The sequence below is a fragment of the Pipistrellus hanaki genome, assembly GCF_964339955.1.
Source record: "Pipistrellus hanaki genome assembly, chromosome: 15".
Lineage (NCBI taxonomy): Eukaryota > Metazoa > Chordata > Mammalia > Chiroptera > Vespertilionidae > Pipistrellus > Pipistrellus hanaki.
This window is the reverse complement of record NC_140517.1, coordinates 41,435,091-41,461,538: the sequence shown is the minus strand read 5'-3', so window position 1 is coordinate 41,461,538 and position 26,448 is coordinate 41,435,091. Positions and strand designations below refer to the sequence as shown.

Below are 26,448 nucleotides of genomic sequence, written 5' to 3'. Positions count from 1 at the left end.
TTTTTTCATGAAACAAGTGTGCCTTTGCCCAAAAAAGGTTGAAAAACACTGCTCTCGTCAGGCTATCCAAGAAACAAAGAGAGAGGACTCAAATAAACAAAATCAGAAATGAAAGAGGTGAAATAACAACAGACCCCGCCGAAATACAAAGGATTGTTACAAAATATTATGAACTACTTTATTCCAACAAACTGAACAACCTGAAGGAAATGGGCATATCCCTAGAAAAATACAACCTTCCAAAACTCAATCAGGAAGAATCTAAAATTCTCAATAGAGCAGTGACTTGGGAAGAAATTGAAACAGTCATCAAAAAGCTTCCAGCAAACAAAACCCCAGGGCCAGATGGCTTCACAGGAGAGTTTTACCAAACATTCAAGGAAGAACTAAAACCTATATTCCTCAGACTATTCCAAAAAATTCAAAGGAAGGAACACTTCCAAACTCCTTCTATGAAGCCAGCATCACCCTAATACCAAAACCAGATAAAGATAACTCAGTGAAAGAGAATTACAGGCCAATATCCCTCATGAACATAGATGCCAAAATCCTCAACAAAATTCTAGGAAAATCGGCTCCAGCAGAGCATCACAAAGATCATACACCATTATCAAGTAGGATTTATTCCAGGAATGCAAGGATGGTACAATATCTGCAAATAAATAAATGTGATACATCACATAAACAAATTGAAAGATAAAAATCATATAGTCATATCAATTGATGCAGAAAAAGCATTTGATAAAATACAACACCCTTTCCTGATAAAAACTCTCAACAAGGTGGGAGTACAGGGATCATACCTCAACATAATAAAAGCTATATATGCTAAACCCACAGCCAACATCATACTCAATGGGCAAAAAATCGGGACTTTTTTAACAACACCACAGGATGCGGGAAAAATCGTTAGAAATCAAGACTGTGCCGCCAACACGAGGACTATCTGGTCACCTTAGCTTAGAGGCAAAAACCTCCCAAACAGGAGACCAAGGGGTTCCAACTGAGCCAGAAGTCTCAGCTCAAGCCCCACTCGGAGAAACACTGTCCGAGTCTTTGGCTTAGGACAGACCCCATTTCCTACAGCAGAAGAGCAAAAGCCCCCTCCCTCCCTCCCTCCTGCCCCCCATCACAACCCAATTGTTAGTCTTAGAGTGAGAGCTACATCTAATACACCTGGCGAGGGACGGGGCGGGGGGGGGGGGGGGAGGAGGGAGGAAAAGGATTAAAGAACTAGGTCTCTTATGATGCCCCGGGGCAGAGGCCAGGAGGCTGACCTGTACCTCTCCTCTGTGTTCGCCAGGGTCACCCAAACCCCTTGAATTGTAAGGAGTCAGAACCACATTCCCCACCCCCCTCGCCACCTCCACAATGCCCACGTAGACGCTTCAAGTTTTAAAAACATTTCCTATAGCTTTGGAAGATCTTTTATATACACTTGTAATGGATGAAAAATAAAATATTGCAAATCTTTTTTCTTTTCTTTTTAAAATCATTTAAAGCATGTACCAAGTTTCTGGTCCAAATCATGTAAAATAAATTAAATGTAAATCGCATTCTATTAACTAATAAGAGTGTATTTCTGTAAGCATAGTTATGTGGAAATAAAGTTTTTTAAAAAAAGCACAAACATTTCCTCCCAGCAAATCCCTGCGTCCTGCCCTCAGAAGGACTCTATGGAAATGCAGCTCAAACAAAAACAACAACAAACAAAAAAACAAAACACAACAACACTAAGTTGAAACGGGTTTGGCTCAGTGGATAGAATTTTTCCCACAGATGAGTTGGCCCAGCGAGGGATCCCTTCCCACAAGCCCCTCCCACTCTCCTCCTCTGACCAGAGCAGGGGTCTTCCCCCAGTCCCCCTCTACTCAGGTTGGAAGAGTTTTTCCCACAGCCCCCTCCCCCAGGGAAGGAATCACCCCCCCTTTGCCCCCACCTTCTCTGTAGTGAGTGAGGGGACCTTCTTCCCTGGGCCCCACTCTGCCCCCTCCACCCCTGTCTCCAGAAGACCCACCTTCTTTTTTACTTATTTATGTATTTTTGTAGGGAGAGGGAGAGGGGGAGAGAGAAACATTGATTTGTTGCTCCACTTATTTATGCATTCATTGGGTGACCCTTACCTGTACTCTGACCAGGGGTGGAACCCACAACCTTGGCTATGGGGACCAGGATCTAACCAACTTAGCTACCAGACCTACCTTGAAGCAGCATTAGCAGCAGCAGCCGCCAACCTGTGGTCCTGATCATTTTAATTCTGTATGCCTACGTTTCTATTTCTTCTCAAAACAGCAAATTAAAATGACAATGAGTTATCATCTCACACCTATCAGAATGGCTACCATCAACATATCAATAAATGACAAGTGCTGGCCAGAATGTGGAGAAAAGAGAACCCTAGTACACTGCTGGTGGGAATACAGACTGGTGCAGCCACTGTGGAAAGCAGTATGGAGTTTCCTCAAAAAATTAAAAATGGAACTCCCATTTGGCCCAGTGATCCCACTTCTAGGAATATATCCTAAGAAACCCAAAACACCAATCACAAAGAATGTATGCACTCCTATGTTCATAGCTGCACAATTTACAATAGCTGAGATCTGGAAACAGCCTGAATGCCCATCAGTAGATGAGTGGATAAAAAAGCCATGGTTCATTTATACCATGGAATACTATGCAACTGCAAAAAAGAAAAATCTCTTACCCTTTTTGGACAGCATGGAGGAACCTGGAGAGTAGTATACTAAGTGAAATAAGTCAGTCAACAAACAAATATCACATAAGTTCACTCACATGTGGAATCTAATGAACAAAATAAACTGACAAATAAAATAGATCCAGAGTCATGGAGCATCCTAAGATAGAATGGAGGGAGGGAGGAGATCAACCAAGAACTTATATGTGCACTAGAGGCCCAGTACATGAAATTTGTGGGTGTGGGGATGGAGGGGGAGTAGCAAAGATGGTGTTCCTCAGCGCAGCCTGCACCCTTTCCAATCTGGGACCCATCTCACAATCTATGACTACTGGCTCACAACCACTCACCTGCCTGCCTTCCTGATTGCCCCTAACTGCTTCTGCCTGCCAGACTGTTCACCCCCTAACCACTCCCCTGCCAGCCTGATTGATGCCTAACTGCTCCCCTCTCAGCCTGATTGCCCCTAACTACCCTGTCCTAACTGTCCTCTTCTGCAGGCCTGGTCACCCCCAAGTGCCCTCCCCTGCTGGCCCAGTAACCCTTAACTGCCCTCCCTTGTCAGCCTAGTTCCCCTCAATTGCTCTCCCCTGCAGGCCTGGTCCTCGACCACTGCCCTCCCTTACTGGCCTTATCATCCACAATTGCCCTCCCCGGCTTGCCTGATCACACAACTGCCTCCCCTGTGAACAATCCTGTGGTGGCTATCTTGTTTCCACATGAGGGCAACCATCTTTGACCACTCGGGGCAGCCATTTTGTGTTGGAGTGACTGTCAATTTGCATATTGCTCTTTTATTATCTATGATACTCATAACCCATGGACACAGATAACAGTGGGGTGAAGGCTGGGGCACAGGAGTGGGGAAAAGGGTATGACAGGGAGGGGTGAATATTTTAAACAATAAAGTTTTATAATACTTTAAACAATAAAGAGAGAATTTTTTTTTTTTAATTCAGGTAGGGTTGTTTCTGAGGCTGGCTTGGAGGTTAGTTTTGAGCCAGGAGGACTCCTATCAGCTGTCACTTTCCCTAATTCTCCATAGTTCAACAGCTAGCCTGGGGGTTAGCTTGTCAGGGAGCCCCCCGGCTCCTCTGCATTAGTGAGCACCACCACCTTCATTTTTAACAAGACAGCCCTTCACCATGAACTCCCCCCACACATTTCTGTCCCAAATAAAATCACTTTCTAGGGAAGAACCTTGAAACTCCCTGTTCTTTTTTAAAATATTTTTATATTTATTAAATTGATTGGGGTGACATTGGTCAACATGACATAATAGGTTTTAGGTCTGGGTTCCTATGTTACAAGATCTGTCTATGGCACCATGTGCCCACCATCCAAAGTTAAACATTCTTGTCGCCTTATATTAGGACCTTTTATCCCCCTCCCCACTTTTTAAGGTGTTTTTTATTGATTGATTTTTTTTTTTGAGAAAGAGGGAGGAAGGGAGAAGGAGAGAGGTAGAACATCAACGAGAGAAAAACATCAACATAAGCTGCCTCCTGCATACCCTCTGCTGGGGATAGAACCTGAAACCCAGGCATGTGCCCTGACTGGGAATGGAACTGGTGACCTCCTGGTGCATGGGTCACCACTCAACCTCTGAACCACACCGGCCAAGCAAAGCTCTGTTCTTATCTTGTCTTTGAGCCACCAGCTTGAGAACTGGAGGCAAGGACAGTGCAGGGCTTTCCTCATAATGCCCCCTCTGCTTTCTACACAGGGCACTGGGCAGGGGTTGGTAGACCCTGGCCTTCATGAATTGCTTCTCCCAACATGGAAAATCTTCACTACAAACAAGCTGGGGCAAAAGTGACAGAGAGCCCAGTATTCTGAGCCTGTTATCGCTGGGGGGAGCCTGGAACCGATGTGTGACATCTACATGGAGGGAAAAGTCCCCAACCTGTCAATCACACCTCCCTGAAATTACCCTCTGACCCGTGGACCTGCGGGGTTGAGTAAGGCTGGCAGCCTTTCCCACTGGAAGTGATGCTCCCTATAGTCCTTGACTAGGAGCCGGGAGAAGGGGAACCTATCTTTGTGGCTCTGTCCACTCATAATGTTACTTTCCTCATACAGAGCTGGAGTGGGTGGTGGGCATGGAGGGTGGGGGGCGTAGATCAGATGGCACAGATCTGCTGTTCTTACTGATACTTAGTATAAGTTCTTGAATACATGTTTCCTTATAATCCATTTCAACTTCCTTCTTCCTTCTCTGGGAACACAAGAGATTTTTAAAGTTTTTTAACTGGATCGCCCTTATAATGACTCAGTTTTAAGTTATAATCTCAATTACTAACCCCAGCATTAGATGGGCCATGAAAGGTGACCTCACTAGTGACTTAAAGCTCCCACAGCCACTGGTACATCTCTCCCTGGGCTGCTCCGGACCCAGAACACAGGTTAGGCTCTGGCTTCCAGGCCCTTTATTTCTGGCACCTGTGAATTTGTGTTTCATTCGCACCCAACTATTTACTGAAAGACTTTTTCTACAATATACGCCTTTTGAAAAGTGTCTGAGGGCCAAGTATTTGTTAGGTTCTGCACTTCAGACAGATGCCAGGACAAACAACACAGCCCATCTAGTCTTCCCAATGATTAGATTCCACTGTCCCCCCTCCCCCCGGGGAAATGGGCAGTTGAATTGCAAATAGAGAGTGAAAGGCTGACAGAACATGACCAGAGATCCTTCTGTTTAAGGAGTCAGGGACTATCTCCAGAAAGAAATAACATTTTAGTGAAGTCAGGAAAGACAAACCGTCTATGGCAGGCATCAGCCCTCTCTGCCCTCAGGGCCCCTCTTGCCCCAGTGGCCTCTCCACACATTTGCCATTCAATCAAGGCTACAGAAAAGACAGCTATGATGTGTGCAGATGCTTCAGGGTCTGGAGGAGGAGAGGGCTGGATGTGAAGATCCTGTGAGGTCCAGCTGGTCATGCAGACCACCTCCCAACTGAAAGATGGTTTCTTTTGGAAAGGATAACAAAGTCGTGCCTGCAGAGAAATCATTTTATTGCTGGGCAAGGGGGCTTGAGTTGCAGGGAAAGGATGTCACCTCTGTCACTCAGAGAATGCCTTCCATGCTTGAGATGTCTTGGCTTTCTGCCCTTCTGTTTCAAAGTCTTGACTGGATCCATGGCTGTCAGTACGGTCCCTCAAAAGACATGAAACAGGTTCATGATGTCAATGTGAATGAGTTCTATTTATTTCTTCCAATCGGCCCCCTGGAGTGTTTCTTTTCTCCGTTTCTTCCTGCTCTCTGCCAGCACTACTCTACTCAGGCTCTCTCATACTCCCTCAAAACACTGTGCATTGGCCCTACCTGGTTTGGCTCAATGGATAGAGCGTCAGCCTGTGGACTGAAGGGTCCCAGGTTCAATTCAGGTCAAGGACACTTGCCCAGGTTGTGGGCTCAATCTTCATTGTGAATAGTGCAGGAGGCAGCTAACCAATGATCCTCTCTCATCATTGATGTCTCTCTCTCTCTCTCTCTCTCTCTCTCTCTCTCTCTCTCTCTCTCTCTCTCTCCATTCCTCTCTAAAATCAACAAAAATATATTTAAAAAAAGACTGTGCATTGTACTCTCTCTTCCCTTCCCGCCTTCTCTCCTTCTACTTTCTCTTAAACCTAATCCTCCACAATCCTTCATTCCATGTCTTAGCTGCAATCTCTGTTTTTTCTTCCTTTTCTAATTCTCCTCTCTCCATATTTTGCATTCTCTCTTTGTCTTTTACTGTTTTATTTTTCCTCCCTTTTCTTTCCCATCTAAACTAGTGCTCCTCACCCTTGCTCCTGTCCCCTTCCTCCTCCCCAGACCCCTCCACATCTTCTCTATCCTCTCCATAATACCCAACTCCATTTCTCTATCCAGCTCTGTCCTTCCCTACTCATCTCTGTCTTTTCTCCTCCTCCCCAGTTGCTCTTACCTTGTGCTATAAGTTCTAGCAGGCCTTCCAAGCTTTTTCGTTGTCATAGTCTTGAGTGAGTGAGCACCACGCCTGAAAAATCACACTCCCTTTGGTTGTGCATTCGGTATACCATATGCCATTATACATAAAGGGGAAGACACATGGGGCTCGGTCTGAAAAGTAGAAGCAAAGTGTGTGGAAATTAGCTGTGGTGAGATTGTGTTCGTCTTAGTAAGAGAAAGGTGACATGAATGAAACACCGGGGGCTGGGTGAGGAGAGGATTCCAAATAGGAGTCAATTATGGAGATCCCCCACAGGCTCCTCACATGCTTACCATCCTCTGTGCAATATTTCCATCTCCCTGAATATTCTGGGTCTAGAGAACACCAAAAGATTGCAGATTTAACGAATGTACAATCGAAATATTTTCTGCCGTCATAGGTAAACGGGAAAGCACAGGGTTCCTCTGAAAAAAGGAAGCAGGCATTATTCTCCTCACAACTCCTAGGCACCATTTGCTCTGCGGTGATTCTGGTTACATTTCTGTTCCAGCCAGCCCACCCCGATAAAGGGCCTGCGTGGCCGGAGCCCCCTGCTAAGCACCAGGGGTGTCCAGATTTATATGACCTGGTGCCTGTCCTGTGACAGTTGTAACGTCCCTTGACATTATTTACCCAGAGACATTTATTTCTTGTGGGCTTTGGAGTTCCAGGAGACAGATTAGTTTGCCGGATCACAAAGTAGCCTGATTTTGGATTATAATTTCTTTTAATCCTTACCCAACAATGTGTTTTTATTGATTTTTAGACAGAAAAGAAGAGATGAAGGGAGACACAGAGAGAAACATCCGTCAGTTGCCTCCCATACACGTCCAGATAGGGGACCAAATCGGAAGCCTATAAGTATGTGCCCTGACACCAAATCAAACCCACAACCTTTTGCTGTCCCTCCAACTAACGAAGGCACCCGGCCAGGGCTAGGATCATAATTCTTTATACTGTGCAGACTTGTGTTTGGAGCTGCGGCTTCACCCGATTCAACACCAAAAATCTAAGTCCATGTCACATTTATGAACACAGGTGATGTCTCCTTATTATTGTTAATAGTCTGCCTCACATCATTCAGAAGCCCAATTACAACCCACATTCATGGGGTAACAAAATGCGTTTCTGTGTGCACTGACTTTGGCACTTGAATAGGTTGAGGAGGAAAACTATGGAAACCAGAAAGGGCTTCATGGCCAAGGCACCTTTGGCTTGAATGAATTCTCTCAACTGCATCACTGAACTTACTGGTGGCAAAACTCAACTCTCTGCAACTCATGTGCCTATTTCTTTCTGAATAAGCTCTGCCCCCACTCAGTCCTGCCTGTGCTTCTTGAATAGGCTCCCTGAGTAGAATGCCATCCCTTGGAATGAGGCCTGATCCTGAGACTCCAGCCCCACTATCTAACAGTGGCTTGACCTTAATGGCTAAACACCTAGGGGGAGAGAGAGGGGAGAGGTTCACCTCCCCCTCCTATTACGGAGAGGGCAGTCTTAGCCCATGCATGTAAAATACCTTTGAACAATGCTGATAGCAGTTGCCACCTAACATTAGTTTGTTTGATTTGATTATTACTTTTATTTTCATTATTTTCCAACATTTCTTATGAAAGCATAACATGCTAATTAGACAGGACAGCTGAACAACCTTCCAGATGTCATTCCTGACATCCTTCTGTATGAAGCCGCTGCACCAGGGGGCAAAGCAAAGGTGGTTAGGGGCAATCAGGCAGGCAGGCAGACAGGTTGGGGGTTTTCAGGCAGGGAGGTAAGTGGTTAGGGGTGATCAGGAAGGCAGATGAGTGATTAGGAATGATCAGGCAGGCAGAGTGATTAGGGGCGATTAGGAAAGCAGGCAAGCAGTTCTGGTTGATCAGGTAGGCAGACAAGTGGTTAAGAGTAATCAGGTAGGCAGGCAGAGGCAATTGGGGGTAATCAGGTTGACAGACAAGCAGTTAGGGGCGATCAGGAAGGCAGGATAGCCATTAGGGGCATCAGGCAGATAGGCAAAGTGGTTAGGAGCAATCAGATAGGCAGGCAGAGTAGTTAAGAGTGATCAGGCAGGCAAGTGAGTGGTTAGGGGCGATGAGGCAGGCAGGCAGAGGAGCGGTTAGGAGCCAGTGGTTCCAGATTGTGAGAGGGATGTCCAACTGCTGGTTTAGGGATGATCTTCAGCAGTTAGACATCCCCTGAGTGGTCCCAGATTGTGAGAGGGTGCAGGTGGGGAAGAGGGACCCCCCAGCCCATGCACAAATTTTGTGTGCCATGCCTCAAGTGTGTGTATGGTCCCTAGGTTTGACCTGTTATCAGGCCCATCTTCCCTGGCTGCCCACAACTAGCCCTGCCCCTTACAGCCACACACTCAGGTTTCCCTTTTGCCATCAGGAAAGTGGAGCCTGTCAGCCAGGGAAAGGGATCAAGAGGTTGTTAGTGCACCTTATAGTGATTGGTTGAGTGGTCGTTCTGGTAATTCCACCAATAGGGTCAAAATTTGCATATTACCCTTTTAATATATAGGATATATACAGCTAATATGCTAAGTGTTCTTCCTTCCATGCAACAGGTCATCATGACATCATATAGCAAGGTCTGACTTTCTTGCCCTAGTGATGATTAGCCTCCTCGCAGTTTCTTCCGCCAAGAAACATGACTTGCTTTATATCCAGGTGGAAACACTATACTGTAACCAAATGTCTGTGAAGCGCTTTCCTGTGTCTCCTCTCATTTGATCCTCACAGAAGTCCTGAAGTAGGTAGATAGTAGACTCGGTGGAATTCTATTTTCTTTCGTTAGCAGAGAAATGGAGATTTAGAGAGCATAGAAAGTTGAACGACTGAAAAGAAATAATGAATGGTGGACCTTGAAAATGACTTCAAGTTTTCTCACTCTGCAGAATGTAGTCAAACACTGCTGCAGTTAAATATTTTACCCTTTGTTCTCACTGTGTTATCTACAATAATAATCTGCTTCATGTTGATATTTACTTCTGTGTTTCTGGCAATTACCTAATAGAAAATTTGGGGTGCTTCACTGGGTTGAAAAAAGTTTAGAAAAATCAGAGAGCAGGTCTACTTAAGCAAGTTTATTGTATATACATAATATCTAAGTTGACTCATGCATTTGTGATACATATAAAGCTCTTGCTGGCTTCACTCACTAAATCACAGTCATTGTCGATTGTGAATTTGGTTTACACTTCTATTATAGGGAAGGGAAAATAGCAATATCAAAATATTTCTTCTAATTAATTTCCTTTCAATGTGCATGAATTTGTGTGCCAGGCCACTAGTCTGAGATAATTGGAGGAGAGAGGGTCCCAGGCTCCAAAAAGCTGGAAAAAATACAGGGTAGAGGAGATGGAAGGAGGAGAAGAGAGATGGATGGGGATGGTTTGAGTCCATTTGATGGCAGAAATGCTCTGCAGCTATAACTTTTTCACATTAAAACATTATAATTCTGTATGTGGTAAGAAGACCAAGTGTGAGCTCCGTGGATCTACTCTACAGCATAGTGGCTATAGTTAGCAACACTCTATTTTCTTCACATTTTGAAGGCCATTTTAATAGAAAACAGGTACATGAGAAAGCTACCAGACATACCAGATTAGTAAGAACCTTACACTTTCTCATTGCAATCATACTGAGAGCTAAGGGTTAAATGGTCAAATGGGACTCAACTCATACCACATTAATCATGCATTTGCCCTGACAATATGGCTTCCCTGTTACCCTGAACATGTACTCCCATTTACATCAAAAACTCACTGTGAACAATATATGAAACCTGGGTGTAGGGGCCCATGTCTGGAACACTGGAAAACAAATTTAGGAATGAGTCAGCTATTGTGGGGATCGATAGTTATTAGCACTATGAGCTTTTGAGTCAGACTGACGAGGCTTATACTTCAGAGACTTGTTTAAATACAACAAGTTCTTAATAGAGTTTGGCCACCCTGGGCAATGTGGCTCCGCTAGTTGGAGCATTGTCCCATACACCAAAGGGTCAAGGGCTCATTCCCAGTTAGGGCACATATGTAGATAGTGGGTTCAATCATCAGTTGGGGCCCATAAAGAAGGCAACTAATCAATGTTTCTCTCTCACATCAATGTTTCTCTCCCTCTTTTTCTCTCTGTTTTACTCTCTATCTAACATCAATAAAAACATATCCTTGGTGAGGATTTTAAAAACAGTGTTTGGCCCTTGAGGCACACTCAAGAACATTATTATTATTTACTGGAGGCAAGATGCACCAAATCGTACTTAGGTACAGTCCCAAGCCTAGCCTGTGATCAGGGCCATCTTCCCCGGCTGCTAGTAGCTGGTCCTGCCCCCACCCACCTCCACCAATCACCTCAGTTCCCCATTCACCATCCATCAATGGAAGCCTGAAGGCCAGGGAGGGACCGAGAGATTGGCTGTTCCCGCCCACTTGCCAGCCCCACCCCAGCTGCCCATCACCCTCTGTGTGTGGGGTAACTGGCAGGGTGGGGGCTTGGCCTCGTGCAACCCACATCTCCAACCATGCACTCCGGGTTGGTCCCAATTTGCCATTGGCGATCAGAGCCTACTGGTGGGAGAAAGGGACTGAGATGTGGTCAGTTAATTCATAGTGACTGATTGAGCAGTCATTCTGGTTCTTCTGCCATTATGGTCTCTAGGTTTTTATTATATAGGATTATTATTAATACTAGTGGCCCAGTACACAAAATTTAATGCACAGGGGTTTTCCTCAGCCTGGCCTGAAACCTCTCCAATCTGGGATCCCTTGGGGGATGTTTAAGCTCAATCATTCTAGCAATCAGGACCACTGGATCCTAACTGCTCACCTGCCTACCTGCCTAATTGCCCCTAACCACTCTGCCTGCTGACCTGCTTGGACCAAACTGTCCCCCTTGCTGGCTTGATCACCCCAACTGCCCTCCCCTCTCAGAATGTTCTCCTTTTTCTCAGCCTTGCCACTGTGGCTTTGTCCAGAAGGACATCCAGGAAAGTCTCCTGGATGGTCGCCCAATCTAATTAGCATATTACCCTTTGATTAGTATAGATAGAGGCCTGGTGCACAGGTGGGAGTCAACTGGTCTGCCATGAAGGGTGTACCAGATCAGGGTGGGGGTCCCCCTGGGGACAGGGCCAGTCTGGGTGAGGGGCCTGGGGCAGTTTGCAGGCTGGCCACACCCCCATCAGGCTTGCCATGCCCCCAAAAGGGGGCATGGCCGGCCGAGGCAAGGGCCATTTAAGGGTTGTTTGAAGGCCACCCAAGCCCCCAGCTTTGTCTGGGAGGATGTCCAGAAGTTCTCTGGAGAGAACCAAGATGATGGCATAGGTAAACACCTAAACTGCTGCCTCGCACAACAATCTCAAAACTAAAACTAAAAGACAAAATGTCTGTCACCCAGAACCACAGGAAAGCTGGCTTAATGGAAGTTCTTCAACTAGAAGGAAAGAGAAAAGAGCATTGAAACGTGCTCAAGCGCTGAAAAGCTGAGGTACGAAGATGCATAAACCAGGCTGTTGGCGGGCGTTGCTCTTTTCCACCTGAAGGGAGACAAACACCCGATTACTCTGAAATCCAGTTTCTGGATAGACACAAGGGACCGAAACTCCTATGGGGAGAAGCGGAACTGTCTGCCATCGTGTTGGAAAGTGAGTGGGCCTTGTTTGCAGAGCTGCGTGCAGGAATAATTGTTTACTGTGCTGGGGCGTGGGACACGGGGACAGGGTTGGAGACGCAGAGATGGCTGACTGGCAGCCATCACTGTTTGCCATGCCCTAGCCCAGTGATACCCTGAGAACCTGCCCCACACAATCTACAAACCTCCCAAGCACCAAGGAGCGGCTTTTGTATATGAATGGCCTTCCCTATCACACCTTAACCTAGCAAACTACAGCACTGGTCAGACAGCTCCAAAACCTCCAAACCCCAAGCAAAGAGGAGAAAACTATAGTTATCACTATAGCTCCTGATGAGTGGCCTCAGAAAATAGCTAACCTGCACCTCATTGGAGATCCAGAAGACAGTGTACCAAGTGGTCAGCGTGAGACACCAGATTTCAACTCCTCATATTCTTAAGTGACACATTCAAGATGCAGTCTCAATGAGCACCAGAGGGCCACTGACATAAGTCCTGCCCCATAAGTGTGTTTCTAACACAGCTGTTCTCCCATTATAGACACAGCAGGTCCTCAACCAATTAGCCTGGAGGTCAATTCCTCCCAGTGCACCAATAGCAATTAAGGCTTAAGTACACCAAGACTTTGCACTCAGCCCATCAAGGGTTTTACCAAGTGTGTCTACCTTAGGTGATTGGGGAGGCTGAAATACTGGCACCTGTGGTTCACCTAACTCACAAAACCACTCCATCAAGACAGGGAAGCAGCCAAACTGTGGAGAGAAAGAAACATGTTACAAATGAAAGAAATGGAGGAAAGCAAACTACTGGACATAGAGTTCAAAACCACATTTATTAGGTTACTGAAGAATCTTCTAAAAACTACCGAGAATCTTGATGAAACCTCTAAGGAGCTTAGTGAGACTTTCAAGGACCTTACTGAGAATGACAAAAAAATAGAAAAGGACCAATCAGAAATTAAGCATCACTGTCTGAAATAAAGAATATACAGAAAATCAACTGCAGATCAAGGTATAGCAAGAATCGAACCAAAAATCTGAAATATGAGGAAACAAAAAAACACCCAACCAGAAAAACAAAAAGAAAAAAGAATCCAAAAATATGAAGAAAGTGTAAGGAGCCTCTGGGACAACTTTATCATACCCACATCAGAATTATGGGGGTTTCAGAAGAGAGAGAACAAAATATTGAAAACCAATTAGAAGAAATGATGACAGAAAACTTTCCCTACCTGGTGAAAGAAATAGACTTAAAAGTCCAGGAAGTGCACAGAACTCCAAACAAAAGAAATCCAAAGAGGACCACACTAAGACACATCATAATTAAAATGCCAAGGGCAAAAGACAAAGAATCTTGAATACAGCAAGAGAAAAACAGTTAGTTACCTGCAAGGGAGTACCCATACAAATGTCGTCTGATTTCTCAACAGAAACTATGCAGGCCAGAAGGGAGTGGCAAGCAATATTCAAAGTGATGAACAGCAAGTACCTACAACTAAGATAACTCTACCCAGCAAAGCTATCATTCAGAATTGAAGGTCGGATAAAGAGTTTCGCAGACAAGAAAAAGCAAAAGGAGTTCATTACCACCAAACCAGGATTACATGAAATGCTGAAGGGTATGCTTTAAGAAGAGGAAGAAGAAGAAAATGTAAAGATAAAAATTTAGAACAACAAAATGACATCAAACAAATACATACCAAGAAGTGTATCTAAAAATTAAGTGAATAAAAAAATCTGATGAACAGAATGGATTGATGAATATAATAGAATCAGGGACACAGAAAGGGAGTGGACTGACAATTCTCAGGGGGAAAGGGTGTGAGGGGTACAGGAAGAGATTGGACAAATATCTTACACCTATGGAAGAAGACAGTGCCAGGGGTTAAGGGTATGAGATAGGGTGGGGAATCAGAGGGAGCAGAGCTATGGGGACACCTGTAATATTATAAACAACAAATATTTATTTATTTATTTATTTTTAAAAAGCAGAAGATCTTTGGAAGGTCTTCTGGTCTAATAAGTGTATTACACTTTTATAAGTATATATTATTATTAATTTTATCATTCAACCCATTTCTGGTGCACTTTCTTCCACCTCAGTCTAAGCCTCTCTCCCCTCCCTTACCTCCACTTTGAGAACTGCACACTTGTAGAATTGCACAGGTACCAGCAAAGATAAGAAAGATCCCAGCAAGCAGAGCCATAGCTGCTGGCCTTCCTGTGACTGATGATTGTCAACATTTGATGCCTTTTATATAACATCCTTCCCTCACACCACCCCCTGCAACCAGATAAGAATCAACCTCCTTAAGGCAGTGCATGTGTGTTTCTAAGCCTGACCTGAGAGCATGAAGTTCAAGATTATCTCTCAGCTGAAATCACAGGTAGTTGACTCACTGTTTAATGTCTCTGATTCTCAGAAGCTTAAGATGAATTTAAAATGAGGCATAGATCTTTGTAAAATTCCTTTCTTTTAGTGTTTCATGACCAGGCAAAAGGGAGAGGGAAAGATGAAAAGGACCTCTGCTCTCACAGGGTATTCAACACCATGGATATGGACTATATCTTGGTAAAGTCCAAGGAAGCGGGAGGTGGAGGTGGGCAAAGAGGGAAGGGGGTCTTCTTCAATAATGTCGACATTAAAAATTTTTTAATTAAAAAAATACTAAAATGGCCCCGCTGGTATGGCTCAGTGGTTGAACATTGACCTGTGAACCAGGAGATCACAGTTCAAATCCCGGTCAGGACATATGCCCAGGTTGCAGGCTTGATCTCCACTAGGGGTCTTGCAGGAGTCAACCAATCAGTGATTTTCTCTCATCATTGATGTTTTTCTCACTCTTCCTCTCCCTTCCTCTTTGAAATCAATAAAAAGTATTTTTAAATACTAAAATGAATAAATAAAATAAATTTAAAAAAAGAACAAAATCCATTTGATTTTCTGACTGTAGACTCCAGATTGAAAGCCTAACCAGTTTGCCTGTCAGAGTCTCAGAGAAGTGTGAGAAGACAGCCAATCGATTCTCCATATAGGAGGTGAGGCTCAGGGAATTCCTCAAAGGCATAGGGTGAGTTAAAACCACCCAGCTGCCCTATCTGGTTTTTCTCAGTGGTTAGAGTGTGGGCCCGAGGACTGAGGGGTCTGAGGTTCAATCTGGACGAGAGCATATATCTCCATTCCAGGCTTGATACCCAGCCCTGGTGGGACATATGTGGGAGGCAACCAACCCATGTGACTCTCTCACTTCAATGTTTTTCTCTCTGTCTCTCCCCCTCCCTTCCACACTCTCTAAAAATCAATGGAAAAATATCCTTGTGTGAGGATTAACCTAGAAATATTTTTTAATAACTAAATAAATAAAACCACCAGCCTCGGGGACATTTTCAGAGTAGGAGTTTCCCTGACACATTCACCCTTGACCATATTTATCTCCTCCAAAAGGCTTCCCTACCCTGGCTCGAAATTCAAGTAACACTGGAAACACAGCTCATTTTCTAGACCAGAAAGGCCTAGAGCCCTCATCTACTTGTTATGAAATGCTTCTTTTCCACTGAGCCTCAGTTTCCTCACTTGCAAAATGTACGTCACAATCACTTTCTCTCAGGGATTTTAGCTGGTGTCACTGCTCTACAGACAGCAGGTACTCTGTGATAGCCACCTCACTCTGGTGCGAATCCATGGGCCATTTGTTTACCATAGTGAACAAAGAATAAAATACTTAGGAATGGATTTAGCAAAAGAAATTTAAAAATATACTCCGCAAACTACAGCACATGGTTGAAAGACATTAAAGAAGACCTAGCCCATCTGGCGGGGCTCAGTGGTTGAACATCAACTTATGAACTAAAAGGTCACAGTTCAATTCCAGGTCAGGGCACATGCCCAGGTTGCAGGTTCGATCCTCAATAGGGGCTATGTAGGAGGCAGTTGATCAATGAGTCTCTCTCATCATTGATGTTTCTATTTCTCTCTCCCTCTCCTTTTTTTCTCTTAAATCAATAACAATATATTATTTCTAAAAATAAAAAGATTGAAATGCCCTGACCAGTTTGGGCATCATCCATGCACCTAAAGGTTGCTGGTTCAATTCCCAATCAGCTCACATGCCCAAGTTGCAGGTTCAATCCTCAGTAGGGAGCGTGCAGGAGGCAGCCAATAGGTGTTTCTCTCTCATATCAATGTTTCTCACTTTCTCTCCCTTTCTCTTCCTTTCTCTCTCAAGAAAAATCAATGAAATACATTTCTAAATGACGCAATCATACATACCACATAAATAAACCTTGAAGACATTATGCTAAATGAAAGAAAACAGGTGCCAATACAACATGTGCTACTACTCCATTTATATAAAATGTCCAAAATAGCCATACTGGTTTTGCTCAGTAGATAGAGCATTTGCCTGCAGACTCAAGGGTCCCAGGTTCAATTCCGGTCAAGGGCATGTACCTTGGTTGCAGGCACATCCCCAGTGGGGGCTATGCAGGAGGCAGCTGATTGATGTTTCCCTTTTATTGATGTTTCTAACTATCTCTCTCCCTCTCCCTTACTCTCTATACAAAATCAATAAAGTATATATTTTTTTCTAAATGTCCAAAGTAGGCAAGTCTATAAAGACAAAATCCATCAGTTCTTGCCAAAGCCTGGGAGGTAGGAAGTGAAGAACTAATGATGGGACCTGGGTTTCTCTTGCAGTGAATGAATCTGTTCTAAAATTAATTGTGATGATGAGTGCATAGCTATGAATAGACCAAAGACCATTGTATTGTATACCTTAAATCAATAAGTTGTGTGATATGTGAATTCCATTACTACAAAGCTGTTCTCAGAAACTGGCAGGTGGAAACATTTGAGATCTTGTTCCCCAGCATATATTGTTATTATAATTCGGCTCCACTAAACTCTTATAAGATGTATCCACAATAAAATAAGCTAATGAAAATTTTAAAAACTGGGAAGGCATTCCGAAAGGTCGTTTCACATTTTAAGCAGATTTGACAGAGGCCCACATGGTATCCCCACTCCTGGCTTTATGGGGGACCTCCTTCTGGCAGCCTGGTCAGGAACCTCAGAATCCAGGTCTGCTTTATGCATTTTCTGGCTAGAAATCTTTCTTGGGGAAAGATTTTAATTGGTCTGGCCCTGTCTTGTCATCTATAAAATGAAAATACCAATAACTTGGATCCCTAGTTTTGTTATCAGATTCAAACCAATAAACATATGTTAATAATTAAAAGCTCCCTGGCCAGTGTGACTCAGGTGGTTGGACCATTGTCCCCGTACACCGAGAGGTGGCAGGTTTTATTTCTGATCATGGCACATACCCAGGTTGCAGGTTCGATCATGATTGATGTTCTCACATTGATGTTTCTCTCTCTCTCTTCCTTTCTCTCTAAAATAAATAAGCGTATCCCTGAGTGAAGATTAAAAAAAAATGTTCAAAGGACCAAATGGAAATTTTGAAGTTTAAAAGTATGATGATGCCTAAACAGGTTTGGCTCAGTGGATAGAGCATCAATCAGCCTGTGGACTGGAAGGTCCCAGGTTTGATCCCGGTCAAGGGCATGCACCTTGGTTGCGGGCACGTCCCCAGTGGGGAGTGTGCAAGAGGCAGAGTATCGATAATTCTCTCTCATCAATGTTTCTAACTCTCTATCCCTCTCTCTTCCTCTCTGTAAAAAAATCAATAAAATATATATATTTTTATAATATGATGTTAAAAATTAAAAACTCACTAGAGTGACTCAAAAGCAGATCTGAACTAGCAAAAAAAATGTTGGCAAACTTGATAAGTGAATAAAAGTATCCAATCTGAAGAGAAGAAGGGAAAAAAATGAACTGAACCTCAAAGACCTGTGGGACACCATCAATAGCACAACACACACGTAATGGAAGTAGGAGAAGGAAAGGAGAGAAAGGGCAGAAGTAAGATCAGTTTAGGGAGTACTTGCATCTTAACAGTGTTGTTTCCTCACTGCACACATGGGATGTCTTGCCTCTGATTTAGATCTTTTTCCATTTCTTTCTTCAATGCTCTGTAGACATCAACCAGGTGGATTTTATGATGTGTAAATTATACTTCAATAAAGCAAGAGTGAAAAGGAGACTAATGACTAACAGGAAGTTTCTTGGGTACTTACACTGGGTCCCACAATTTGGATCATTCATTATTCAGTCAGCAGGAGAGATGGACATTGTGTTTTTCCTTTCCAGGCATTGAAGTTTCTTAATGCTATCCAGAAAGCCCTAGGCATCTCTCCTGTGGTCCATCTACATATTTCCTGCATCGAACTCATAAATTTTCATCAGCTCGAGATTGGTGGCTAGGGAATCCAAGAGGGCTGCACAGGTAAACACCTAGCCACAGCCACACACAACAATTTCAATAAAATACAACTAAAATATAAAATGGACATTACCCAGAATTACAGGAAAGTTGACTGACTTGAAATTCTACAACGAGAAGCAAAGAGAAAACCAGAAGGAAGAGCGGAGGAGCTGTAAAAGCCTAAGGTACTGAGACACGCGGTGTGCGCAGAGAGGACGTATCCAGAGAGGAGGGGCGGCTGATTGCCTGGCTGGCGTTCCCTAGCGGGAAGGAGATAAAAGCTCCGACTGAACCCCAGACCAGACAGAGCTGAACCCCAGTTCTAGGCCAGACCCTGGGGACCCAGGTTCAAACAGAGGTAGCCAGGGGTGTGAGGCAGAATCTCAGGGGAACGGCAAAGGGCAGAGCCCCTGGAGGTGTGCACATTACGTGCAGAGGACAGACTGTTGACTCTGCTGCTAGATTGCCCTAGCAGGAAGGAGGCAAAGGCTCCAGACTGTGCTGAGCCCCAGTTCCGACTGCTCTGAACCCCAGGTCTAGGCCAGACCCCTGGGACCCAGGCTCATCCAGAGGGAGACTGGGCTGTAAGGTAGAACCCCATGGGAGCGGCGAAAGGAGTTCCCAGAGGCGTGCACATTGCACACAGAGATTGATGGTTGGCTGTGCCTCGGGATTGCCCTGGCGGGAAGGAAACAAAAGCTCCAGACTGCTCTGAACGCCACCTCCAACCCCACTTCCAACTGAACTGAACCCCAGTTCCTGGCTCATTGGGGGAGAGCTTGGACTGTTTGGTAGCAGGCGAGATAAAGAGCTTCACTAATATAAAAGAGCTAAAGGAGTTCATCACCACCAAGCCAGAACTATATGATTTGCTGAAGGGGGTCCTTTCGGAAGAGAAAGTAAATAAAGATAAAAATTATGAACAACAAATATGTAACTATCAACAAGTGAATCTAAAAACCAAGGAAATTAAAAAAAAATCTGATGAACAATATTAACTGTTGAATATAATAGAATCAGAGGTATGGAAGGGGAGTGAACTGACGATTCTTGAGGAAAAGGGGAGAGGGGGATGTGGGAAACACTGAACATAAACTGTGCACATATGGATGAGGACAATGAGGGGTGAGGAAAGGGCAGAGGGTGGGGCGGGAACCTGGTGGAGGAGAGCAATGGAGGGGGAAGGAAAGAGGAACATTTGTAATAATATGAACAATAAAGATTTGTTTAAAATATATATTTTATTGATTTTTTTACAGAGAGGAAGAGAGAGGGATAGAGAGTTAGAAACATCGATGAGAGAGAATCATCGATCAGCTGCCTCTTGCACACCCCCTATTAGGGATATGCCACAACCAAGGAACATGCGGAATCGAACCCAGGACCTTTCAGTCCACAGGCTGACGCTCTATCCACTGAGCCAAACCGGTTTCGGCTATTTTATTGATTTTTTACAGAAAGGAAGGGAGAGAGAGATAAAGAGCTAGTTACATCGATGAGAGAGAAACATCGACCAGCTCCCTCCAGGACACTCCCTACCGGGGATGTGCCTGCAACCAATGTACATGCCCTTGACCGGAATCGAACCTGGAACCTTTCAGTCCGCAGACAGACGCTCTACCACTGAGCCAAACCAGCTTTGGCCAAAAGATGTTATTATTAAAGCAAAATCAAGAACTGCTCAAGCTTCTAAAACAGAGGCACACCTATAGTAAATTCGGTACAATTCACTGGGCCAGAATATAGAAGTATAATACATAAATGTTAAGGAGGAAATGGCAAGTAAAGAAAGATAAAAGATTAAGGGTACATTTGTTGGTTTTTCATTTTTAATATCATGTGAACTTAAACATAATGTTCTGTTCAGAGAGGGGTAATTTCATCATCACCATATGTCTTTTTCCTTCTAACTTCTATTTTTAATCTATCTTAATTATATCTTCTTATGGGGGGTTTTTCATTGATTTTTTATTTTATTTTTAAATTATTTTTTAATATATTTTATTGATTTTTTACAAAGAGGAAGGGAGATGGATAGAGAGCTAGAAACGTCGATGAGAGCGAAACGTCGAACAGCTGCCTCTTGCACACCTCCTACCCGGGATATGCCCACAACCAATGTACATGCCCTTGGCCGGAATCGAACCCGGGACCTTTCAGTACGTAGACCGATGCTCTACCACTGAGCCAAACTGGTTTCGGCTTCCATTGATTTTTTTAAAAAGGTAAAGGAGGGAGAAGGGAGAGAGAGAGGGAAACATGGGCCCTGACCAATTTGGTTCACTGGATAGAGTGTTGGCCTGAGGATTCAATGGTCCCAGGTTTGATTCCAGTCAAGGGCATGTAACTTGGTTGAGAGCACATCCCTGAAGGGGGTGTACAGGAGGCAGTTGATCGATGTTTCTCTCTCATTGATGCTTCTAGCTCTCTATCCCTCTCCCTCCCACTCTGTAAAAAAATAATAAAATATATTTTTGTTTAAAAGAAAGCAACATGGATCAGCTGTCTCCTGCATGCCCTCTACTGGGGATGGAGCCTGAAACCCAGGCATGTGCCCTGACTAGGACTCGAACCGCAACTTCCTGGTTCATAGATCAATGCTCAATCACTGAGCCCCACCAGTCACAGTTGTTTTTGCTAGCTAGTTCTGAGCTCCTGGAGAGCAAAGAATGTTGGATTGCTATGTAGGTATTCAGGGCTCAGCAGTAGTGAAATTTACACCTGTCCACCCTGAGAAATAAAATACCTCAGAAAGACTCCTAATGGCTCACTAGGCCCAAATTTATAAAGAGTTTACTAGTTGTTGCTAAACAGGAGCCTCTCATCCCTTCAGCACTAATGGGTAATGTGGCACTGAGCCACCTGCCTCCTGCACTGTGTTCCTGCCACCTGAACTAACCCTTATAAAGAAGGTCCTAGCCCTGGACAGTGTGGCTTAGTTGGTTGGGCATTGTCCCATGCCCTGACAAGTTGCTGGTTCAATTCCTGGTCAGGGCACATGACCAGGTTTCAGGCTCAATCCCCATGGGAGGTGTGCAGGAGACAGCCAATCAATATTGCTCTCCCACATGGATGTTTCTCTCTCCCTCTCCCTTCCTAGCTCTCCAAAAATCAGTTTAAAATGGTTGTTAAAAAAGAAGCAGCTCCTAGGTGTATAAATGCACCAATGGGTTGAAGACGTCAGTAGGAGCTGCACAGGTATAATTCATTTGCATCTTCCCTAGGAACCATCAGAGCAGCTCCATTCCAAATCATCAGGATTGAGCCAATCAAACTGTGAGTCTTCATTTGCATAGAAATATACCAATCACAGACCACAGGCAGGCACTCTTCGCTAAGTAAGCCAACTTTACCTCAACAGAGTGCGCTTTGGATTTTCATAAGCACTGTCTCCCCAGCTGGGCTATAACACCAGGGCCAAGCCACCCGCACCAGCCTCACCTGGGCCACTTGGAAATGAGCTGTCTGACAGCTAAGCTGTTTCACCATTGAGGTGTATCCACAATTGAGCTATTTACACTGAACCAAGTCTCCCCTCTCCCCACTGCACCCCAAATTGGGAACTCCTGTTGGAGTTAAACTGGCAGCAGCAACCTTTGGTTGACAAGCCTCATGAACAAATGGATGGGTGCTGTATTCTGGGGTGCAGGGAAGGCAATAAAGACCATTCTTATAGGTATTAGAGAAATTTTATAAATACTAAAAGCACAACCTTTAAATTCTCAAGGTTTTTCTTTCCTATTGCTAAACAATGTGCGAGGCACAGTTCTCAGCCCAACCCCAATTCTAAGGCCTAGAGGACATTGGACACTTGTAAGTGTCCCACGTTTGGGTTCCAGTTGTGTGTCTCAGTTGGTTGGAGCATAATCTCATACACTAAAAGGTGGCAAGTTTAATTTTGGGTCAGTGCACACACCCAGGTTTCAAGTTCAACCCCTGATCAGGGCATGTTCAGGAGATATCTGATCTCTCTCTCTCTCTCTCGCTCTCTCTCTCTCTCTCTCCCTCTCTCTATCCCTCTCTCTTTTCTTGCTCCTTTCCTCTCTCTAAAACCATTTTTTTAAAAAGGAGAAATAACCAAGGGGTGTACTCATGAAGGATTAAGTGTGGTTGGCCTTGAGCAGGAAGGCATAGTGCTGGTGCAAAGAAGAGAAAATGGTCAGCTCAACCCCACACACCACATCCACTAAAAGTGATGTAATTGACTCCAGTTAAGGTGAGTGACAAAGACATCCATTTCTTGTGTTAGATGGGGTAATAATGAATAAACAAATAAGGCTTGCTCTCGAAGACAGGCATGTGCCAAGTTATCATGCATTTGCCAATGGTAAATGGCAAAAAGGGAACAAGGTAACACAATAGAATTAGCTTTCCAGTTTTGCATATTTTATCTTTATAACTTTCTTCTAAAAGAGTAGCTTTTACCCCTATAATAACAGTAACTAATATGGAAAGCCTACCACAAACACAGTCAAACATTGATAATGCAGTTTTGAAGCTCAGATCAACCCACAATATTTGAGTCACACTAAACATTTTGTATATTTCCCTACTAAAAGAATAAAATAGAATATTCAGAAATCACTTGCATTTCATCAGCCCCCCCCCCCCATTAAGCCAAGATTTCCAGTGAATCTTTTCCTAGCATCTTTGACTATTAAAAATAACCTCTTGTATTTTATAAAAGCCTGGAATCATGGAGAGATTTATGCACGATCTGAGAGATAGAACTATATATGCAGAGGCAGGGGGGGGGGAGAGAGAGAGAGAGAGAGAGAGAGAGAGAGAGAGAGGAGAGATATGTCAATTTCTTCCTTTTTTCTCTTTTCGGTGTGGGGTCTAGGGCACAAACAGTGTGTCACAACAGACTTCTAGGAGGAGGAGGGTAGCTGTCTGCAGGCTGCCAAAGAAGTGAACCAATGACCTCACTATTTTTTAAAAGAAAATTTTATTCATTTTAAGAGAGAAAGAGAGAGAGAGACAGAGACAGACAGACAGAGAGACAGAGAGACAGAGAGAGAGAGAGAAAAAGAGAGAGACAGAGAGAGAGAGAGAGGGATAGAGAGAGAGAGAGATTTTTTAGCCAGGAGTGACACACACTTTCCACGGTGCTGGTAGGATTGTGAAGGAAATAGCTATGTTGCTCTGATCACCTCCTGGTCACATCATTTGTCAGGGAGGGACACCCCACCTTAAATAGTATAAGATGACTCCATGCACAGCACCCACCAGTGCAAAGAACAGATGGACAGCAGCATCTTATCACATGTATTCACAGCCCAGGAGAGGAGGCATCACCCCTCCCAGGCCCACCTGGGGTGCAGTTAGGAGCAGAGTGAGTAAGCTGGGGCTGGAGGAGGCAGGCTTGGAGCAACAAGGGAGAAAGTCTGCCTGGTTTTCTTAGCTAGATAAGGAATCATGAAAATTTATGAGGTCGATGCAGGAAGTATATAGATGGACCCCAGGAGAGATGCCTAGGGCTTTCTGGCTAGCATTAAGAAACTTCAATGCCTAGAAAGGAAAAACACAATGTCCATCTCTCCTGCTGACTGAATAATGAATGATCTAAATCCTGGGACCCAGTGTAAGTACCCCAGAAACTTCCTGTTAGTCTCCTTTTCACTCTTGCTTTATTGAAGTATAATTTACACATCATAAAATCCACCTGATTGATGTCTACAGAGCATTGTAGAAAGAAATGGAAAAAGACCTAAATCGGAGGCAAGACATCCCATGTGTGTGGTGAGGAGACAACACTGTTAAGATGCCAGTACTCCCCAAACTGATCTTACTTCTGCCCTTTCCTCTCTTTTCCTTCTCCTACTTCCATTACGTGTATGTTGTTCTATTGATGGTGTTGCAGGTCTTTGAAGTTCAGTTCATTTTTATTTCTTCTTCTCTTCAGATTGGATACTTTTATTCACTTATCAAGTTTGCCAACATTTTTTTTGCTAGTTCAGAGCTGCTTATGAGTCCCCCAAGTGAGTTGTTAATCTTCATCATCATACTATAAATATATATATATTTTAATGATTTTTTTACAGAGAGGAAGAGAGAGCGATAGAGAGGTAGAAACATTGATAAGAGAATCATTGATCAGCTGCCTCTTGCACACCACCCACTGCGGATGTGCCCAGACCCAAAGTGCATGCCCTTGACTGGAATCAAACCTGGGACCTCCAGTCCACAGGCTGATGCTCTATCCACTGATCCAAATGGGTTTTGGCATCATCATTCTTTTAAAATTCAAAATTTCCATTTGGTCCTTTGAACATTTTTTTTTAATCTTCACCCAGGGATATGCTTATTTATTTTAGAGAGAAAGGAAGAGAGAGAGAGAGAGAAATATCAATGTGAGAACATCAATCATGATCGAACCTGCAACCTGGGTATGTGCCCTGATCAGAAATCAAACCTGCCACCTCTCGGTGTACGGGGACAATGGTCCAACCACCTGAGCCACACTGGCCAGGGAGCTTTTAATTATTAATATATGTTTTCTGGTTTGAATATGGTAACAAAACTAGGGATGGAAGTTGTTGGTATTTTCATTTTATGGATGACAAGACAGGGCCAGAGCAATTAAAATCTTTTCCCAAGGTCATTCTAGCCAGAAAATGCATAAAGCAAACCTGGATTCTGAGGTTCCTGACCAGGCTGCCAGAAGGAGGTCCCCCATAAAGCCAGGGGTGGGGATACCATGTGGGCCTCTGTCAAATCTGTTGTAAAATGCAAAGCGACTTTTGCAATGCCTTCCAAGTTTTTAAAATTTTCATTAGTTTATTTTATTGTGCATACATCTTATAAGAGTTTAGTGGAGCCGAATTAACAACATATGCTGGGGAACAAGATCTCAAATGTTTTCACCTGTTAGCTTCTGAGAACATCTTTGTAGTAATGCAATTCACATGTCACACAACTTATTGATTTAAGGTATACAATTCAATGGTCTTTGGTCTATTCATAGTTGTGCACTCATCATCACAATTAATTTTAGAACAGATTCATTCACTGCAAGAGAAACCCAGGGCCCATCATTAGTTCTTCATTTCCCACCTCCCAGGCTTTGGCAAGCACTGATGGATTATGTTTTTATAGACTTGCCTAATTGGACACATAGAAAAAAATATATGTCATTGATTTTGTATAGAGAGGAAGGGAGAGAGAGAGGGATAGTTAGAAACATCGATAAGAGGGAAACATCAATCAGCTGCTTCCTGCATAGCCCCCACTGGTTATGTGCCTGCAACCAAGGTACATGCATTTTTTAGGGCCTCACCCCCCCCCCCTTTTAAGCCAAGATTTCCAGTGAATCTTTTCTTAGCATATTTAACTATTAAAGATAACCTCTTTTGTTTTGTAAAAGCCTGGAATCATGGAGAGATTTATGCAAAGTCTGAGAGATAGAAATATATATATGCAGAGGCAGAGGGGAGGAGAGAGAGAGAGAGGAGAGATATGTCAGTTTTTCCTTTTTTCTCTTTTCAGTGTGGGGTCTGGGAGCAGAAACAGTGAGTCACAACAGACTTCTAGCAGGAGGAGGGTAGCGGTCTACAGGCTGCCGAGGAAGTGAACCAATGACCCCACTATTTTTTAAAAGAAAATTTTATTGATTTTAAGAGAGAGAAGAGAGAGAGAGAGAGATTGAGAGAGAGAGAGAGAGAGAGAGAGAGAGAGAGAGAGAGAGAGAGAGAGATCCGTTGGCCAGGACTGATCCACTCTTTTCACAGTCCTGGTAGGATTGTGATGGAAATAGCTATGTTGTTCTGATCACCTCCTGGTCACAACATTGATCAGGGAGGGTCACCCCACCTTAAATAGTATGAGATGACCCCATGC

At 43.9% G+C, this 26,448-nt stretch overlaps 2 long non-coding RNA genes across 2 annotated transcripts in view; both read right to left on the bottom strand.

The window, feature by feature from the left end:
* The window catches only part of LOC311609985, a 171,070-nt gene extending 156,561 nt beyond the window's left edge, over positions 1-14,509 (bottom strand). The window contains exons 1-2 of the long non-coding RNA XR_014792882.1: positions 14,409-14,509; positions 6,942-7,073 (exon numbers count right to left, since the gene is read on the bottom strand). This is a non-coding gene — a long non-coding RNA (uncharacterized lncRNA). The remainder of the gene's footprint in view (positions 1-6,941; positions 7,074-14,408) is intronic.
* Positions 1-26,448, bottom strand: part of LOC311609981 — a 530,187-nt gene that overhangs the window by 384,611 nt on the left and 119,128 nt on the right. The gene's annotated exons all lie outside the window — the stretch shown is intronic.